Source organism: Psammomys obesus, unplaced genomic scaffold (assembly GCF_907164565.1).
Source record: "Psammomys obesus unplaced genomic scaffold, mPsaObe1.curated_primary_1811, whole genome shotgun sequence".
Classification (NCBI taxonomy): Eukaryota; Metazoa; Chordata; class Mammalia; order Rodentia; family Muridae; genus Psammomys; species Psammomys obesus.
Genome location: NW_026585644.1, coordinates 12995527 through 13015323, shown reverse-complemented (window position 1 = coordinate 13015323; position 19797 = coordinate 12995527). Strand labels below are relative to the sequence as shown.

The 19797-nt window shown below is 44.1% G+C and overlaps 1 pseudogene; it reads left to right on the top strand.

Moving 5' to 3' along the window:
• Positions 1 to 19797, top strand: part of LOC129687329 (laminin subunit beta-4-like) — a 119922-nt pseudogene that overhangs the window by 32749 nt on the left and 67376 nt on the right.

The window sequence follows — 19797 nt, the reverse complement described above, 5'->3', positions numbered from 1 at the left end:
GCAGGAAGCAGATTCTCCAAGACATGCTTTAGAGGCAGGAAGCAGATCTCCCTGTGTGGAGGTCTAATGCTCTGCCTGAGATGTGGCTGTGAAGTGAAACTTTCCCAGGCTACCTGCTTGGGGCTCTCACTGCCCTCCTTTCAAGGCAGACTAGCTGCTGTTTTCCAGACACTGCTGCCCAGTGGGACTGTGACCCCCCCCCCAGTTGGAGGAGCTGCTGAGCACTTACGATAAGGCTGATCCATAAGCCGATATGCTGTCAGTGTGGAAACACCCTAGTGTCTAAGGTAGAATTGGGCAAGGAGCTATATAATGAAACATTAGTAATTTTTTAATTGAAATAATATTTTATGTGATTTGACACACTATTAAGTCAATCTGCCTATTTTTTTTCCTTTTTCAATATAGCTGCTAGACATTGTCAAATCATACACCCCACTTATTGTTGGCTTCCTTTCAAACAGTGATGTTCTGGAGAGCTCTGGGCCTCCGTGGGGCCAGCACAGGGCAGTGCTTCAGGTCTGTGCTGGAGCTGACTGGCTAACTTCTCAGTCCCAGCAGGATTTTGTCACCTCCCTGGTCATAGAGAGGGCCACAGATTTCCATTCCAATGTGGATGCATCCAAACCACGCATTATGGCGAGTGACAAAAGCGTGGCTGCAGTGACTGCTGGCAGTGGTTGAGGGAAGGGTAGGGCGCACTTGAGTTTGCTGCTCCAAGCCAGGTGCACTCTGGGTATCTGTGGAAAATAAAGATAGATAGATAGATAGATAGATAGATAGATAGATAGATAGATAGTAGGTAGATAGGTAGGTAGATAGATAGATAGATAGATAGATAGATAGATAGATAGATAGATAGATAGAGCCCCTTTGCATCCACTGCAAGTAGCCAGGAACTTGCTTGGGTAGTGTGTGGATCACGTGGGTTGCCACCAAACCGGGCATGTGGACAGCCAGGGTGGAACCTACCCTGCCCTCCTATGGATTTTCTGTGAGTCCAGCCACAGATGGGAAAGCATGCAGGCCTTCAGCTCTGTAAAAGCACAGGGCTTTAACTGCAGAGACGCCACTGGCAGGGTTGAACGTGATAAGCAGGACTCTCTTCTTGCTGGATTTTCCTTTAGGACCTAATCATGTGACTGGACTTGGAGGCCCTGTTCCACTTCAGCCACCTCATCCTGACCTTTAAAGTACAGAGGACAGGCATGAGCCAAAGGCACCATATCAACCCAAAATTTGACTTCCTGGCTTCCTTGTGGAAACAAAAACCAAAATAAGCCTAGACTCCAATTCCATTACCTGGGCTCTTCATTCTAGAATGAGTTGAAATAGAAAATGTTACTTGTTCTTCAGTTAATAACAAACTTGTACAGAACAGAGTCGAGAAAGGTCAAGTACTGGGGTGATAGCAACCACAGGGTGACACAACCAGGTAGGGACAGTCTCTGGGAAAGAGAGGGAGGGACCTGGAAACACCTAGAAAAAAGACTGTCCCAGAGGAGGAGTGGCCTTCTAGAGGTCATCAGAGAGCCAGTCACTGTACTACAGCCTCTGTGTGTGTGATTGTGTGTGCCTGTGCATGTGCGTGCAGGTATTGGACACACTATACACGTGGATGTAAAGGCCAGAGGATTCCCCTAACATCATTCACTTCTCTTTTTGTTGTTGTTGTTTTGGTTTTTTGAAATAGGGCCTCTCACTGGCCTGGGATCACTAAGTAGGTTAGGTGAGGGGCTATAGTGGGTCTGAGCACGACATGCATGGCTCCAGCAGGCCTTGCCCTTCTCCCATTCCCTCTGCCTTGCTAAACTGTTAAATTACATTCCTAAAGCTAGCCCCCAAGGTCCATTTCCTTATTTGGCCACCTTCCCCACCCCCAGCTAACTACCAAGGTCCAGCTGAAGTCCAGCAATCAAACACCCTCTTTTGGCTACCCTAATTAACATGCCCAATCAAAACAAACCAAATCATCTCAGCATGGGGTTCCCCTTTCCCTATATAAAGTACCATTTGCCTATGGGGCCACTTCTGTCTCCTTTCTATCCAGGAACAGTCCTTTGTCCCTCTGGGGCAAATACCCCTGCCCCCTCTCCCTTGTCCCTTTCCCCCTCTCCCTCATCTTCTATCTCCTGCCTTTGTCTCTTATTCCCTGCCCTTTGTCCCTCTGGGGCAAATTCACCTCCTTTGTGCTGAGAACTTGGTGCTGGGGTGTCTTGAGCCAGTGCTGGTCTTTTCCCTAGGCTGGTGAGCCACATAGTCCACGTCCCCAGCGCTGAGACACAGGCAAGTGCTACCAGACCATTTTCTTTTTCTAACACTGGTTCTGGGAAGTAACTCCGGTGCTTGTGCTGGCAAGACAAGCATTTTGCCAAAAAGCTGTCTCATCAGCGCACACACACCCACAGGGTCGCTCTGAATCACTGGCTAAAAATCCAATTTTAGGTCAGACCTGGGAATCAGTTTGCCATAATAAAAGAAAAAAAATAATATGAAATGAAAATGAGCAGATATGGAAAAAAGTCGTGAATCTTTACCCCAGCCCCCCCAAAAAATGTTAACTACCTTGTTATGGATGCAACAGATTAAGAAGAAATTATAACACAAAGTGAGGAGGTAGAGGTATAAATGAAATGCCAAGAACTTTAATTAAGAGGCTTTCAGTCTGCCCTGAGCAAGCAACATGACTTCATGGCTGGGTTTTTAAGTATGTGTAAGAGTGCGCCTGAGGAAAAGTGTTTGAGGAAAGGAGAGCCATAACATGCTGTGAAATATTGACGTTAGCTTTCCAGCTTATATGCCATTTTCTTTCATTAATTATTCACACAGCAGCAATATTTTCCAGGGATAATTAGATTCCGAGAAAATGTGCATGAGTAAATGCATATCCACGTCTTGGAATGAGAGCTAGATATACCAATCGTAATTTTATAGTAGACTTTAAAAGATGTGCACAATGTGAACTTTAAAAAGGAAAATGTCTGAGGTAGATAATCTGATCTACTTCTGTGGACCATAGGAAGGTATATAAAATTTTTCACAGCCTTTTCAACTTGCTGCAATGTTAGTAGACTGTTCCACAGACTTCGGATGCACTGGGAAGGTGCTCACGTGTTTTTCAGAAGACTGCGGCTTCCTTTCCTGACACTAAAGTGGGCTAGGCCCAGGAAGTTTGTGACGCCCAATACTTGCCTACTGAACTCTCAACCCTAGGTTTAGTTCACTATAAATTAAACATTTTAATGTGCCTATCTTAAATTTAAATTATATTGGCTAAAAGGTGGTCAGAGCCATTGGCCTAAGTTGATGAGAACCAAATAGTAAACAATAAATGCATTATCAGAAATAGTCCTGCACAAGTGCGCTCAGCTAAAGAAGCATAGGCCTAGACTCTAACTGAGCACCATGGTCTCGGGGAGCCTCTCCTTACCAACCTCTGCAAAGCAGCCGCTCGGCCAGCAGCACCTCTGGGCTGGATGTCCTATTGCCTGCTCGGCAAACTATCCAGGTGGAATCTCCAGGCATGTCCCTCTGCCCATAACTGGGCAGGGTGGGAGGAGAGTTGGAGGATGCTATTTAATCAGGAAGAACAGAAAGACCTGGTGGCAGGGGGACGCCCCAGCAGTGCCTGCTGGGCCTGCGTTGGTGATAGCTCTCTGAGTTATCTGCCCGAGCCTGGCCAGGAGCCCCCTCAGCCGTGCCATCTCCTCTGTTCACTCTGCGGCAGGAGCTGGCAGAACCAATGAATCACTGAGTTCATCTCTGATGATACACTCTCGCATACATAGCCCAAATAAAAACCTAGATCCAACACCGGCTGACAGGCAAAAGCCTTTCAACAAAATCAAGATCTCTTCTCTAAGAGAAAATGAGACAACTATATTTAGGAGAACTGTATTGTAAATTTAGCTCTGCTTGTCTTGCAGATTGTTTTAAAAGTTTTGGATCCAGGTTTTGGAATATAAAACCCTCACCCCCGACTCCACCTCCTGCCCCATATCCAGGGTATGGACTGTGTTACATTTTCACATCTTTAAATTTCATGTCAGGAGTGTTCTTTGCCGTTGCATTTCTATGGTGGGCTGGCTGTGTTTGTGGCCTCGGGGAAGACACCAGACAAGGAAAGCACCTTGAACTCATAACAATTCAAATGCACATTGACTTGTTATATTTTCCTTTCTTAAGACCTTGTAACATTAACAAACTTGAGGAAAAACTTTACCAAGCTTCACACCCTTGGGATAATTTACTTGGAAGGAAGCAAAAAGGTTCCCTTGATAAGTACTATTGTGCTCTGTAATAGTAACTTTTATTCACCTGATTAAATTGTCTTCTCGCCTCTGTCTGCTAAGCTAGGCCTAGTCCTGGAAGCTTCTAGCCTCCATACAATCTAATCCCAGCCTAGAACGTTTTCAGCCTCTGACAGTTACTGCTGAATTGTTCTTTCTGAACTCTTGCTGGCTGATTCAACTCAGCTGTTCTGGCTCAAACTCCTCTTCCAGCTGACATTCAATCTGGCTTTTCTCTTGGCCTCTGAATTGTTCTGCTTGGCCTGAAACTAACTCTAGCAATCTGTTCTAATCTTCTGGCTCCTTCTCATTCTCTGGCTTGTTCTGTCTTCACCTGTGTCAAGTTTATTCGCTCTTCAACCTCTCTCTGTAAAACTCTCCCCGGAAACTTGCCTCCTCTCTCATCTCTGTGCTGCTCCCGTAAGTAGCTTCCCTTTCCTCTCTCTCCTCATGAGAGCCGGGCGTATCCTAGTCTGTCACTTCATCTGCCACTCAATTAGACATCACTTTCAAACATGGGTTCTTCCTTCGACAAACTAACTTTACCTTCGCTGTTTGGTGGTAAAGACGTGTACCACCACTACGCCTGGACCTAAGCTTTTCTCTTCCGGAAACATGCTCTGTACCAGGCTGGCCTGAAACTCAGAGATCTGCCTGCCTCTGTCTCCTAGGATTAAAGGACTTTCTGTATTCCATCCAGATCCTACAGACCTAGAAGGTCTTTGGATGTGATCTCTTGCCAGAGCAGCCATGTTCTGAATTAAAATTCCTCTACAATGCTTTTTACAAGATAACAGGTGGAGAAGATCTTTTGCAACAGCTGTGCCAGTGAAAGCAGCCAGTGCCCCGTGCCAGTGCCAGTGAATGCAGCCTTCTGCAGAAGGTACACAAAGATGTTTTCAGGAATGGTGAGTTGTTAACCCAAGAGAGTGGCTGCCTCTCTCCTCTGGCTTTCACTCCTCTGAGAACAAATGCAGAACTGCTAGCTCTGTGGCCATTACCAAATCCTAATACCAGGTTTGCATGAAAGCAAGTGTCATGGAATGAGGCCACCTGGGGCCTGTAAGGTTCTCTAGACCAGTGATTCTCAACCTGTGGCTTGCTACCCCTGTGAGGGTTAAACGACCTTTTCACATGGGTCACATATGAGATATCCTGCACATCAGCTATTAACATTAAACAGTAGCAAAATTACAGTTATGATGTAGTAACAACAAATAATTTTATGGTTATGGTCACCACAACATGAGGAACTGATTTAAAGGGTCACAGAAGGCTGAGAACCACTGCCTTAGACAGGTGACTAGACTGTGGCCCTGGTGGGTGCGCATAATGTAAACTATTATTTAAAGTTTAACACCATTATGTTTTGGTCTTTCTCCTACTTTATTTCTTATTATTCTTATTATTAGGAGAAAGAGAACTTCCAGGAATGAGCCATAGTTACACAATTTTGCTCTCACAAAAATACATTAAAGATCTGTTGAATGAGAGACTTAGGTTGAAAGCTTAAAGCGGGTTTAATAATTATCTGGTGTAGTAAAAATCGTCAGCCCACGTGATATTGTTGAGCTCTGAATAACTCAACACTGTGGATTGCTCTCATTCTTGTGACTAGTCTCCAAAAGTTGATGCGGCAAAATAATTACTTTTTGTGTGTTGTTTTTGTGGTGCTGAAGATGAAACCCAGGGCCTAGAACATTCCAACTAAGAGCCTTACCATCGAGTTATACACTTCAGCCCAAGAATTGCATTTCTGTGCAGTAGTGTGCTAAGCAATTTGAACTGTGTGTGTGTGTGTGTGTGTGTGTGTGTGTTGTGTATGCATTGTGTGTATATGGGTGACTGTTTTGTTTGTGTATGTATGTGTTTGTGTATGTGTTGTGTATGCATTGTGTGTATATGTGACTGTGTTTTTGTTTGTATATGTATGTGTTTGTGTTTCTGTGCATGTTTGCATATGTGTGTATGTACACATGTATTTGTGTGTGTATGTGTACAGATCTGTATGTGGTTTGTATATGTGTGTATGTTTGTATGTATGTGTATATGGGTATGTTTGTGTGTATGTGTGTGTTTGTGTATATGTATGTGTTTATATATGTGTATTTGTATGTATGTGTGTTTTGTGTATATGTGTGATTGTGTATGTGCATTTATGTGTTTGTGTATGTTGGTATGTATCTCTGTGTGTCTGGGTATGTGTGTGTTTGTGTGTGTACCTGTGTATATGTTTGCCTGTGTGTTTGTGTGTGAGAGTGTGTGTTTATGGATGTCAGGGTCTCTTGTATTTGGCCTCAAACTCCGTATGTAGCAGAAATTTGCCTTGAACTCCTGATGCTCTTCCCTCCTACCTCCTAGATCCTCCTACTTCCTAGATCTGGAATTCTGGGTGTACACTACCACACTTGGCTTTGAACTGTGTTATTAGTCACAGTCCTCTCAGCCTGGCTGGGTTGTTTGCAGCACCTTCTCACTCAGCCGGCTCTGAGATTCCCTGGGAACAGTGCCTGTCTGACTATAAAGCGTTTTGTGAAAATAGAATCTCATTTTTGTCCAGCTTCTACTCCTAGCTGCCTGTTTTCCCTTCTCCTAACTCCACTGTGCCTAACCCCATGCCCCCCATCATACACAACCCCATTCTATGCCCCATCATACTAACCAAGCTGCAACTTGTTGCCCCAAACTGGAATTCTGCAAGTAGTCACTCAGCTTCTGAATTTAATTAGTAGAAACAGCCCGGTTTGGTATTATCACTGATACATGGCAAACTAGCCCACTATGTCAGTTGCCATTTGAAGAACCTCCTCATCCTCAGAGGGAGTTGAACACTGTTTGCTGCACAATTCAGGTCCATGGCTGCTGTCTGTCAACATGGTACAGAAGACCCCAACTGTGGGAGATGCAAGGACTTCTTCCAAGATGCTCGAAGGGCACTCAGTGAGGCCACAGGCAGCCAAGGGCATGCAGCTGTGGCTCCCAGCTGCAGATGTGTGTCCTAATTACTTCAGTTATCTCACATGTGAGAATCATCAACTTCTCCAACTGTCACACCCCAAATTAATTACTTATGTGCATATTTTGTGGCTGACCTTCAGAGTGGGGTACAGTGTGACAATAACAAAATGACCAGGGAAAATGCTTTGCAAGTCCAAGCATTTGGTGGACACTGGGTTTAGTACACACTGGTTTGGTACAGAGATTTCTGTCACCTGCATAATCAGCTGTCTCATGACCTTGACCTCAAACCAGTGGGAGAAAGGGGTCCAGAGTTGAGATTGATAGGCTGTTTTACTTAACACAAAATATGTAGGTTAAGTACGTGTTGTTTTTGGTAAACTGCTACTGCCTCTGGATTTTGATGAATGTCCAAGCCACCTTGTTATTCCACTTATTTTCCAAGGTGTAGGCAAAAATAGAACATGAAGTAACGAAAGACCCCTAGAACAGTGCTATGAAGAAGAGAAAGGAGGATGAGGAAGGAAGGGATAGAGGGAAGAAGGAAGAGGAGGAAAAAAAGATGCCGTAACTGCATCTGTGACAGTCACAGTATTCAAGGAAGAGCCAGCTCAGCCTGTTTACAGAGAGAAAAACAAGACAGCCACCATAGAGGCATAGACATTACCACAAAACCAAACACACACACCCACACACACCCCAGTCCCCTACCCCAACAGACCTCCAGGCTCTCTTCTCCTCAAGCTGAAGTTCAGCTGAGATAAAATGACCTGCCCTCACCCTTGCAGCTCTTCCATCCAGACTCCATGTGGATGCTAAATGGGGCTCAGCTCCACATCTTACAGGGCATAGAACATTCCAGGTTGGGAGGAAACAAAAAATCAAGCTTACAAAGCGTAATTCAGGAAAAGTTTTGACTGCCCACCAGCACATACACTGTCATTACAGCTTCCAGATGGCCAGGACTTCATTGTGTTTGCGTGACACTTGCATACTAAACATTCAGAGAACGTTGTCTAGAAAGCCCGTGGGCAGAATCAGTATTAGACCTTAGAAAGCACCTATCTGGAGCATGGTATTCTTGGTTTAACCATGAATAGACGAGACTGAGGCTGGAAAGTGCCCAGGGACATAGCTGCTCACAACTACAAGAGTTACGCACTCAAGTGTTCTCCTTCCCTTTCAACCACTTTTTCTACAGGGACCCCTCAAGAGGATCTGAGCCTTTGTGAGTCCTCCGTGTCACCTTGCCTTGCCCTTTCTGTTTAGCCGAGCAAACTCAAGCCTGACCTCCCTGGAGCTGCTTCCAGGTACAGGCTTAACTGGGTCAGCAAAAAACTTTGTGGGAGGTGGTGTGCAAAGCCATTTCCTCTTTAAGAATGTTTGTTTCTACAAACAAATGGAGCCAGATAGTCTCGGAAGGGCCTTAGGTAGTCTTACAACAAGACATTTGGATCTTCCGAACGGGCTGATAGCTTAAGATTTTCCAGGTGCCATGAAAGTCACCTTAGGGAAATAGGAATTAAACTGGCCAAAGCATATGATTGATTGTAGACAATTTAGTTTTGCTGTTAGGGTGAATTAGGGTATTGCCTGGACGTTTTAAAAAATGAAATGTTTTAAAACCTTTGGGGGCAGTCAAGGAGGCTGGAGAGTGAACCTGGGGCTTCTCACATGCTGGGCAAATGCTCTAACCACTGAGCCTCCGTGGGCCCAGGTTAGTTGACGCTATAGGTCTTCTGGTGGAGTCCTTGACCCCTCTGGCTCCCTCAGTCATTCCCCCAATTCTTCCGTCAAACTCCCCAAGCTCTAATGTCTGGCTGTGGGAATCTGCATCTGTTTCCATCAGCTGTTGTGTGGAGCCTCTCAGAGGAGTTATGCTAAGCTCCTGTCTACAAGCATAGCAGAGTAACATTAATAGTGTCAGAGACTGCCAGGCATGGTGACACATGCCTTTAATCCATTTACTCAGGGAGGCAGAAGCAGACAGGACTCTGTAAGTTCAAGGCCCGCCTGGTCTCTAAAGCGAGTCCAGGACAACCAAAGCTACACAGAGAAACCTTGTCTCAAAAAACCATTTTTAAAAAAATCATGTTAGTTCTCCCTTTCTGACTCTGATGCCTGCCTTTGGATCCCATTTTCCCCTAACTAAGCTGACTTGTCTGGCCTCAGTGGGAGAGTCCTTCAACTCAATGTGCCAGGCCATGTTGGTACCCAGGGGGGACCTCCCCCTTCTCTGAGGGGAAGGAGAGGGGAGAATGGGGAAGAGAGGTGTGTAAGGGGTAGGATGGGAGGCAAGAGGTTGTGATGAGGACGAAAAGTGAATAAATAAGTAAATTAATGGGGAAAAGCACTTGTTCAAGTGTTTACAAAATGATAGCCCAATGAACAGCTATCTCAATATCCTGCTTTATCAAATTCAAGTAGCTTCCCCTGATGCCCTCAGGAATCCTTTCCATACCACAATGGGTGCTGTGCCTGCTCCAGGTGCCCGTCTGCCCTGTTTGAACCTCTTAAAAGTCGCTTCTCTTGGATAATTGTTATTTACCCTTGCCTGGTTTGTGTTTATACACTCCCAGGTGTTCTTGTCCACAGTGTATGTTGGCAGGTTTTCGGACTCTGCCGATGACTTTGGATAAACAGGACCACATGTGTCCTGCCTACAAGTTGGGTATTTCAATCCAAAGTATTTGGATTTTTCTTTTTAAGATTTTCTCCATAGCAAGTCACCCTAGCCCTTCCACTTCATTCTTTAACGCAATCCTTCCTAGAACTAGAATAAGACGTATTTTCTTATATTGCTATAATAAACCTTGAGTCTATGAGTCAGGGCACCTAAACGAAGTCTATCCAGAAAAAGCATGGGGAGTGGAATTCCTGAACCATTGGCTGGGCCCTGCTTAAATATGGCTGAATTGCCTTCCAGGCTAGCATGTCAGTCACACATGTACGTGAAGACCCTTCTGGTTCTAGCTCCTTTCCAGCCCCAGGTTTTGCCAAGCTTCAACCTTTGCTAAGCTTCCTTTTGTCACACCTTCATTGCTAATGAAGTGACACATTGGTGTTATAGTTTGCATTTCTCTGTAGATCTGGGACTAAATGAGGCCAGAAAAGCAGTAGGTCCCTAAATTTAAAGAAGCGCTTGCTGTCAACAGAGGGCTAACACTTGCCTCTTGTATGAACCTGGGACATGCCTTAAATTACACACACTAGGCACCTGTGAGATGGTAGGAAGGGAGTCTGTCACCGCTGAAGAACACAGCTTGGAGGACCCGTTGCTTTTCTAGCAAGGAGAGGTGAGCCTGGCCTTGGTCTGAGTGAAGGTATTACCTCCTCTGTCCAGTGCTTGCTGCAAACTCACCCCTGAAAAATGCCCTGGGTAAAGAAAAAAACAACTTTGCAACTGCATCCCTGTAATGCCAAAGCAAGACAGGGGAGCATGCTGGGAAGCCAGGAACGCAAGCTCTGCTTAATCACAATAAATTGATGTCTGTACAAATGTAGTTCAGTAGCCAACAGGATCGATCCTGTGCTTAGAATTCAGACTTTAAGTGGTGACACAGAGAAGGCATCAATAAAGGCATTTGCTCAGGTTACTCAGCAGGCATCAAAATAAATTTTACCTTTCATGGTCTGCTCAAAACTGGCATAAAGAAGCGGATTTCCAGAAATTTTAAGAAAAATTGCCTAAGTATCCTGAAGTATCTTGAAATTTGCTCATATGTGTTCGTGCATGGATGCCAGAGAAGGCTGTCAGAGCCCTTCTGTATCACTGCCTGTCTTGCTCCCTTGAGACACCTCTCTCACTGACGCAGGGTGGTAGACAGCAAACCACAGCAATCTCCACCTGCACCCATGCACACACAACACACACACATGCACAAAGGGGACACACAGATACACACCACACACAAAAAAAAAACACACAAAAGGGGACACACATATACACACACCACACACAAATACACAAAAAGGGACACAGACACACACACACCACACACAAGCAGCACACACAAAAACAAAACACACACTACAACATACCCACATATACCATATACACACCACATACAAGACACCACACACAACATACCACACTACAAACACATACATACCACAGACCACACACATCACACATATCCTACACACCACATACATACACAGCAACACATCCACACATGCCACACACACATCACCCATACCTCACATACCACACACAGCACACACATGGTACAAACACATCCACATACACCACGACACATGCCACATACACCACACACAGACACTATACACAGATATCACACACCACACACAGACAACACACACCAATACCACGCATACACACCACACATACCATACACTATACCACAAACGCACACGCGCACACACACCACCACACAGACACGTGTGCAGGCTTGTGTTTCCCACTATTTTTATGGATGATTTAAAGGTTGTTTGCCTGTACGAGGAGACACTGCTGTTTGGGCTATAATCTGGGAAACACAAATATTTTGAAACAGTCCAGTAATCTAGAGATTTGTAAATAGCAAACTACATGTTTAAAATAGTTGAACTAAGTTTATCCCTGAAGGACCAGATGATTTTAGCTTGATGATGCACTGAGGAGGACAAAGAACGAAACCCAGCCCCCTGAAATGAAAGGAAGAAATCATTCTTTGCAAACAAGTTTCCCCATGAGAAGCAGAGGAAGACCCTGTCACCGGCCAGTGACACTCCTGGTCTGTCCATTTACCTCAACGTGCTTGCAGTGTGTGAACTGACAGTGTTTTTTCACAGGATGGACTCTTGCAGAACTTGCTTTTCAGCTGTCCACATTTAAGCCTAAATGTTTATAGAAACCAATTCCAGATATGGACATTGGCTATTCTCAAGTCTCCTGCAATTAAGACACAGTTAAAGCTGATACAGACAAAGATATGGCAGCCTTGACTTACAGAGTTTGCTAGAATTCAAATGTGTGACATCAAGAATTTTTCTTTGGGGGGGGGGAGACTTTCAAAGGCTGAGATATAAGGTTATTTCAGAGTAAAGTAAATACCCACTCACCCCATCCAAAGGCTGTTCTGTGCATAATTATGTCCGGCAACTCAGCACTGACCCTCAGGATAGTCCCAAATAAAGACCAGCTTCCCCTTCTGGCTACTTTTTAGATGGATACAATTTTATTCTTTCCTTCCTGGAAGCAACTGGTTTTAATTAGGAAAAAAAAAGAAAAAGTTTGCTTTTCAATTCCTTCCAAACTAAGCAGAACCCAATGTTGTTCTTCCATAAGATTTTATCATTGTCACGATCCAATAATAAACAATAGAAACTTGAGAGAGTGTGTCAGACAACCCAGCACTTGTTTTAATGACACCAAATGACTGGCCTGACTCGGGTCCACCACCCCGACCCTGAACTCCCTAAACTACCAGGCGTTGTAGAGACAGCGCTTTAGTCTGCAGGGCTTTAATTCAGATTGATCCAAAGGAAACTCTATACGTGTTTCAACATCTCATAGGAAAACTTGTTTGCATAGAATGATTTCTTAATTTCTTAATTTAGGGGTACTATTAAACCCGAGAATTGCGGGGAGAAAGACCAGATCCACAACCATGATGAATGAAAGCAAGTTTTAGTTAACACTGGCCATATCCATACCCGGGACCCCCTGAAAATGGCACTGAATTATGTTAGTCAGGGTAGAAGGAACAAGGCTATGGTACCTCCTGCTGTGGTCCACAAGGATAGAACCCACTATGGTTCTTCCGCCGAAGTCCAATCGGGGGGCAAACATACATCCTGACGTACTTCCTGCCTACATACCTCCCACCGACATGTAATCAAGCATATCCCGGGGCAACCTACCCTGTTTACTGAAGGGAAAACGTCTGTCCTTGGGAAAGTAGGGTTTACAAACTCCCTTCAGCCCTTCCAGGTTCTGGATCTTTTTTTTTTTTTTTTTTTTGCTTCTCCCGCAGTGCACTCTCAAGTACTCTTGTCTAGGCGTTAAGGAATAAGCTTTTGTTCAAAAACTTTAAACGTTTAGTTTACAATTGTAAGAGTAAGACTGTCATTTTCTTTAAATGTCACTGCATTCCCTAAAAGCACACCACCCTAGAGGAGCAAGCTCTTGGTAGTGGCCTAACACAGAGCAACACGGTGGTCCTTCATCCCTAAGCCACAAACGATGCTTCCTCTCCACCCACCCGACAGCCCATTAGTGAGGGCGCCGCTTCGTCAGCCCTCGGACAGGAAGTCCTTCCCTCCTTGACTCACTCAAGGTCAGCCGCAAGGCCTCTCTCGGCTGTGTTGGTGCAGTTAGTGCTCTGAGTGTCACGGTCCGTGTGGCATCTCTTCCTTGACCTATTCGTATTTTTTTAAACTTGATACTTTCCTTTATCCTCTGGTGGAGGTCTTTTCCAGAATCTCTTCCTGTACGCTTTGGCCTCATCAACAGAATTCTAAAAAGAAAACAAGGACTTGGCTACCTCTTTCCATTTCCTTTCTTTCTCCCTTGTAAATGTTTCAAGAAAAATAAGAGAATGTTAGCGTCTCCTTTTGAAGTGTTGTTTCTATGACATGAAGAACAGACATCTCTCTCTTTTTTTTAACCGTTTCAGAGCTTGGACACATCGTTCCTTCCTCATGTCCCAGTTGAGAGAAAACATTAGCCCAGCCCGCTTTCATCTGCTGTTCTTAATTTTCTTTTATTGAAAATAGATTTTTTATATAATATATTCTAATTATGGTTTCCCCTTCCTCTGCCCATCCCAGTTCCTCCCTACCTCCTCTCCCGTCCATATCCACCCCCTTTCCATCTCTCTTTGAAAAAACAAACAGGCTTCTAAGGGATAATAATAAAATATAATATAGTAAGATTAAACAAATCAGAATAGGACAAAATAAACAGAAGGAAAGAAGCCTAAGGCAAGGCACAAGAAAAAGATGCAGAGACCCGCTCATTCCCACATTCAGGAATCCCATTAAAGCACACAACCAGAAACCATATATATATATGCAAAGGACCCGTGGTGGGGGAACCCTTACAGAACATATTATGAAACAAGGACCTCCAAAGAGGTCATTGAGTTCATTTTTGGTTGGCCATCTATGATTGGGCATGTGGCCTACCCTCAAGAGGTATTTCCCCCAGAGAAACTCTCTGAGAGAAAACCAAATTTTCATTTGCATGTGGTTCTCAGACTGTGCACGCTGCTCAGTCTCTGTGAGTTGATACCTGTGTTAGTTCTGCTGTGTTTAGAAGACCTTGTTTCCTTGATGTCCTCTATGCCCTCTGGCTCTTTCCACTTCCTTTTCTACAGGGTTCTCTGAGCCCTGAGGGGATTTGATGGAGACAGCCCATTTAGGGCTGAATGTTCTGAGGTCTCTTACTCTCTGCATATTGTCTGCCTGTGGGTCTCTGTATTTGTTCCCATCTACTACTGCAGGAGGAAGCTTCTCTGATGATGTCTGAGCAAGGTTCTGGTCTATCAGTATAGAGGAATGCCATTAGGAGTCATTTTATTGTTACATTCCTTTGGTAGCACAGTAGAGTTCTCTATTGATTCTATGTTCACTTCCAGGTCTTGAACTGATTTATTCATTTCCTTCCACTGTTTGTATTTTCATAAATTTCTTTAATGGATTGCCTTCATTTACCTCTATAAGGACTTTAACATATCTATAAAGGCTATTTTATGGTCCTTATCTTGTGGTTCGACATTTCATTTCTTTGGGCTTACTGTAGTAGTGGCGCTGGGCTCTAGTGGAGACATACTGGCCTGGCTGTTACTGTATTTTTAATCTGGCATCTAGGCACCCCGGTTTGGGATGGTTGTTATTCTAGGTTGTTGACTTACTTTTTTTTTCATTTCTTTTTTTAAAATTCTTTATTAATTATACTTTATTCACTTTGTATCCCCCTGTGGTTCCCTCCCTCCTCCCGTCCCAATCCCTCCCTTCCTCCACCCTCTGTATGCATGCCCTTCCCCAAGTCCACTGATAGGGGAGGTCTTCTTTTCCTTCCTTCTGATCCTAGTCAATTAGGTCTCATCAGGAGTGGCTGCATTGTCTTCTTCTGTGACCTGTTAAGGCTGCTTCCCCCTCAAGGGGAGGTAATTAAAGAACAGGCCAATTAGTTCATGTCAGAGACAGTCCCTGTTCCCATTACTATGGAACTCACTTGGACACTGAACTGTCATGGGCTACATCTGTGCAGGGGTTCTAGGTTATCTCCATGAATGGTCCTTGGTTGGAGTATCAGTCTCAGGAAAGACCCCTGTGCTCAGATTTTTTGGTTCTGTTGCTCTCCTTGTGGAGTTCCTGTCCTCTCCAGATCTTACTATTTCCCACTTCTTACATAAGCTTCCATAGCTTCTTGTCACTCTCCAATACCTACCATTCTACTCTGATTCTGTAGGAGCCACATCTGGCAGAATCCCCAAACCATTGCTTATGAGGCAACACTCTCCTAGGGCAGCAGAAACCAACCAACCACCACCAACAAAACCCACCCAATAAAGACAAGACCGGATAATCAGCACCTATCGTTGTGGATATAAACATGTTTTTGTTTTGGTCCCAGGTATGGGATGTGGGACTGATTCAGATGGTCCGAAGCCGCAGGCTATTTGCCTCATGAAGGCTCTGAGAGACGCTCTTTGCCAGCTGCAGATAGTTTAAATCTGAGGACTCTGGAGAGAGAATAAATGTCAGAGCTCAGAGATTGTGGAGCTCCAAGAATGAACAAGGCTGCTCCTGCTCCCTTCTTGCTGCTCTTGGTTGCTGTTGTGAGACAAGAGGTTGGAGATCTTCTGAAAGGAGGATTGGACTCACTCCAAGGAACCCTACAACCCTAACCCACAGGAAGCAACTAAAGAAAGAAAATTGCGCCCCCTCTCCCACTAACCCTTTTTCCCTCTTACCTGGTCGGAAGGGATTGGGGTGGAGTAGGGTGAAAAAGATAAAAACTCAAGAGACAACACATGCTGGAGAGGTTGATAAAATAAATGTAAATAAAAGAGTTTTAAAAAAGTAAGTCGAGAAGAAAGAATTAGAAGATATCAGAAGATGGAGAGAGTGAGGCTCACCTACTTGCTTCTCTTGCAGCCATGGGAATACCTAATGAAGTAGAAGGGGGAGGCTGGGACAAAGGGATGAGTGGGGAGGAAAGGCTAGAGGAGAAGAGCTGTATGATCTGCCAGAGGTGAGGGAACTGATGAAGGGAGGCCTGGCCACAGCAGCTGGTCTTCCATAGAACTGGCATGGAACTGGGGAAATGAATTTAGAAGAAAGTGGGGAAAAGTGAATGTCTGCAGGTAGCCTATAGGCTTCCCTGATCTCAATGGCCAGCAGTTCCAGGAGAGTTCCTGCAAACTAGTCTTCTTTTTCTTAAATCTACTTTTCTCTTTGAATTAAAATTGACATAACATAAAATTATCATTAAAAAAGTGAGCACCCATTCACTTGTGAGGGTTGTGTTAAGTACCATCTCTACCAAGTTCAAAGACATTTTATTGCTCCAATAATAATTAATCTACATCCATGTCTCAAAATAGCAACCTTCTGGGTATGGGGGGGGCATAGCTCAGTTGGTAGACTGGTGCCCAGGCGACCCTAGCTTTCCTCCCCAATACCACACTTGCACACACGGAGCGTGGTGGCACCCATGGCTAATGCCACCATTTTGAAGGTAGAGGCAGGATAACTGTGTGACAGGTCATCCTCAGCTATGTAGCAAGGGGAGAGCTATCCTGGGCTACATAAAACAGCATCTTTAAAAAACTAGCAACATTCTTCTGGTCCTGTATCTCTCTTAAAAATATGTGCATGGAGTTAACCAACATTTCCCAACCTGCCAGAAATATGGCAGATATTTCAAGATATCTTTAAGCTATTATTCTAATTGTTTAAAATATTTATATTTATACATTAATATAAATCTATTTAATAAAAATTAACAAGTATATCGAATGTGGGTAAAAATGCTAGGTTACATTCTAGGTTTCCCACAGTTGCTGCTAAGACGGGCATGTGAATGTGATCCTGATGGGACCTTATCTGGTGTCCTTGCATGAGCTCCTCAGAGCCTGCCCGCCAGCACCTGTGCAGAGAGAATATGCAAGGAGCCAACTACGACCAGTGCAAACACAACCACTTCGGTCTGAGTAGCTCTGACCTTCTGGATCGCCAGGGTAAGTCCTGGTAGGTAAATTGGGGTGCAAGTCAAAGTTGAGTCTAGCTGTCTCAGCCCTGATTCCCTCATTATAAATTCAAAAAGAATTCTGTCAACTCTGAGTCATTTAAAGAAAACAATACAGTTAGTAGGGCGTGGTGGCACCAGCCTTTAATCCCAGCGCTCAGGGAGGCAGAGGCAGGCAGATGGCTGTCTGCAACCTGCTCTATAAAATGATTCCAGGATAGCCAAGGCTACACAGAGAAACCCTGTCTCGGAAAAGAAACAAAAAACAAACAAATGAAAAACAAATAGCACAAACTTGAGGAAGTCAGCAGACAGCTTTTCTCAGAAGCTTACTGAAGTTATCATGAATGACCAGTAGAGGGTGCTCACATTTCCCTCACTTGAGCAAACCAAAGAAATACCACAAAATTTAACTGCAAATTGTGAAACCCATGGAAATATGACTTCTGCTAATGTAACAGAATACAATGGAGCCTCCTCTTGGTTCTTAGGAGGCAAATAAAACACAACTAGAAGATGAAAGATGAAGGAAAACTGGTTAACTGTCATAGATATGAAGAGCACCACAGTCACTCCAAAAGTAAAGTATGGAATCTGGGGAACTATGTATCTTTGCACAGGAAAACACTTTTGGTGTGCATTCCTGAGCCCGCTCAGCTTAGAGTGTGCATTGTTGAGCATGCCCAGTTGCAATTTCTAGTTCAAGGACGATGGCAGATGGATTCTGGGCGTGCTTAGTTCAAGGCCATGGAGCACATATCTGAAGGTTACTGTGACAGAAACACTTCTGAGTACTCTCCATTTACTTTTCTTAAGAAGTTTTAGCTGAAACAAAAGGAAAGAACACCTTGAAAGTGTTAGTATAGGAGCCTGCTCACTGAGGTGTGTGCCTTGCTGGGCTAAAGTTCATACTAGAATTATATATAGGAGTCTATCACATCACTTCATTCATGATGACACGCTCTAAGGCGACTTTCAAGTGGCTAATCCCTTATTTTTATTGGATTTATTTACATGTGTACGCACAGGTGGACGTCAGCGGACAACATGCGGGAGTCAGTCCTCTCCTTTCGCCATGTGCTGACCAGCACCCTTCACTCCTGACACATCTCACCAGAGCCCTCTTTTTACTTTCCGATTACTTCATCCTTTCCTTCTCAAATCCCTCCTGGTGCTGGTTCAAGCATCTTCTCGAAAGAAAGAAGTGGAACTGAGAGAGGAGTGAAAGGGAACTAGAGCTTCAGTGTATTTCTGGACCAAATGGGCAGATCCTGGGCTCTGGGACAGTGAGCCTTTGGGCTCCACAAGCCCTCATAGAGCTATAAAACGCTTGAGAATCTGGTGATTTCCTCTGGGTCACAGCCTCATGCTTCATTTTTTTGTCCAGTGAATCAGCCCCAGTATCGGCATTACCAAGCAACAGGCTGAGTCTTTGTCATAGATAATTTTTGGCTTAAAGAAAAAGCAAAGGTCAGGAAAATTAGGCTCAAGGATGCCGTCAAGCCAGTTTCCACACAAGCTTCAGCACACTAGTCTTCTCGCTGCCACTGATTTCGATGGTGTGCTAAGAGAACAGGTTGTTGAGGTGTGTTTGTATCTGTGTGTGTGTGTGTGTGTGTGTGTGAACACACACGTGTATATGTGTGCATATATATGTGTACATGTGTGTCTGTATATGTGCATGCAAGCTCTGTGCATGTGTGTGTTATTTGTAAAGGCTTTGTTGATATGACTCACATGCTTACAAATAGTACAAATCATTGTTTTTTTCTATCATAAGCTGTGTGAGCATCAACACAATTAATGTTAGAATATTTTCTTCATCCCAGATAAAAACCCCATTTTTAATATGTACCTAAAATGAATTAAAAGCAGAGTTTTTGAAATGATGTTTTTGCCCCCTGCTCATAGCAGCACCCTTTAAAATAGCCAAGTGTTGGAGGTAACCCAAGTGTTTGCCAATAGATGAGTGGATAAACAAGCTATCAGACATCACAACATAGATAAAACTTAAGGATATTATACTAGATGAAATAAGCCAGACAAAAAAAGACCAAAACTATTCTATTGCACTTACATGAGGCATCCAGCTAGAGACATCATATTCATAGAAACAGAAAAGAGAAGGGTAGTTACTAGGGCTGGGGCAAATACAAAAGGAGCGTCACCAGTTACCAGAGACAGAATTTTCAGTTAAAGAAAGAGAGAGCGAGAGAGAGAGAGAAAGGAAGGAAGGAAGGAAGGAAGGAAGGAAGGAAGGAAGGAAGGAAGGAGGAGGGACAGAGGGAGGGAGGGAGAAAGAAAAGAAAGAAAGAAAGAAAGAAAGAAAGAAAGAAAGAAAGAAAGAAA